The sequence below is a fragment of the Arachis duranensis genome, chromosome 6 (assembly GCF_000817695.3).
Source record: "Arachis duranensis cultivar V14167 chromosome 6, aradu.V14167.gnm2.J7QH, whole genome shotgun sequence".
In the NCBI taxonomy this organism is placed as follows: Eukaryota; Viridiplantae; Streptophyta; class Magnoliopsida; order Fabales; family Fabaceae; genus Arachis; species Arachis duranensis.
The window spans coordinates 53,984,636-53,986,246 of NC_029777.3; positions in this window are offsets into that span (position 1 = coordinate 53,984,636).

Consider the following 1,611-nt stretch of genomic DNA (forward strand, 5'->3'; position numbering starts at 1 on the left):
GACAGATGGATAGCCGTGCCGTGACAGGGTGCGTTGAACATTTCCACTGAGAGGATGGGAGGTAGCCACTGACAACGGTGAAACCCTTGCTTAAGCTTGCCATGGAAAGGAGTAAGAAGGATTGGATGAAGACAGTAGGAAAGCAGAGAGACGGAAGGAACACAGCATCTCCATACGCTTATCTGAAATTCCCACCAATGAATTACATAAGTATCTCTATCTTTATCTTTATGTTTTATTCGTATATCACCTATATCCATTTGAGTTTGCCTGACTAAGATTTACAAGGTGACCATAGCTTGCTTCATACCAACAATCTCTGTGGGATCGACCCTTACTCGCGTAAGGTTTATTACTTGGACGACCCAGTACACTTGATGGTTAGTTGTGCGAAGTTGTGTTTATGCCATGGTATTGAACACCAAGTTTTTGGATTCATTACCGGGGATTATTTGATTTATGAAAAGTATTGATCACAATTTCGTGCACCAATACTGTTACATTAAAGTTGGTTTATTACGTTATGCTTACTTTATTCAACTTAAGCATTCTTACTTTATTTTGGATGATGTTATGACAATTTCGTTATATATGTTATGTTTGCATATGTTTAATTTGGTTTGTTATGTTAATTGAGTTGTTTTACTTGGTTGTAATTTTTTTAAATTAATTAAAAAGTAAAAAAAATTAAAGTTTAATAAATATAATTTCTCAAAATAGGAAAAAAATAGATTAGGTAAAATTTAATGGATAATTTGAATTTGGCGGCGGTTTTGGAACCGCCGCAAAATTATAAGATCTTTCCTCTTGTTCGACATTTAGCGGCGGTTGCAAAATGGGTCATAGCAATCCTTTTCAACATATTGCGGCTCCAGCGGTTGCTTTATACTGCCGCTATCCGTTTTGCCGCGCCCTATCTTCCAGCGTTTTAGAAAACCGCCGCGAAATATTTTGCGGCGGTTCAAAACCACCACTAAACAGCCCTAATAACCGCCGCTAAATGACGCTTTTGTTGTAGTGAATAATTAAGAATTAAATATTAATTTTTTATATAATTATAATAAAAATATTTATTTAAATTAGTATAATTATATATTATTTATTAAATGTTAATTATAATAAAAATATATTTTTAAAATAAATTAAAAAAATATCTATACTGATATCAGAATGTGCCACATTAATATTTTTAGTATCAGAATGTTATTTGTTGTAGAATATTATGGTGATGATTATGAAACAATCTTTCTCCCTTGTTGCCAAATGATTTTCTGAATTCTGATTCTCCATATTTTTCGATTGATTCCTTTGTTTGCGCTAGGAGAGATATATTTTCTTTATTTTTCATTCCTTTGAGAAAGTAAAAACCAAAGCTTAAAAAAGAATTATGATACACAAATAGACTGATTTTAAAAATATTGTAAAATCTGGTAGCCATCCGTGTTTTAAATTTTCTTTGGTTATATATGTTTGCTTTTCTATTCTTTTATCTTAATCAGTTAGGTTTTTTTATTTTTTTTAATAATATAAGGTATTAGTTATTATAATAAGCTAGAAAAATTTTCTTTTGTATTTATATACAAATTGCCTCAATTATTTGCTATAACCTAC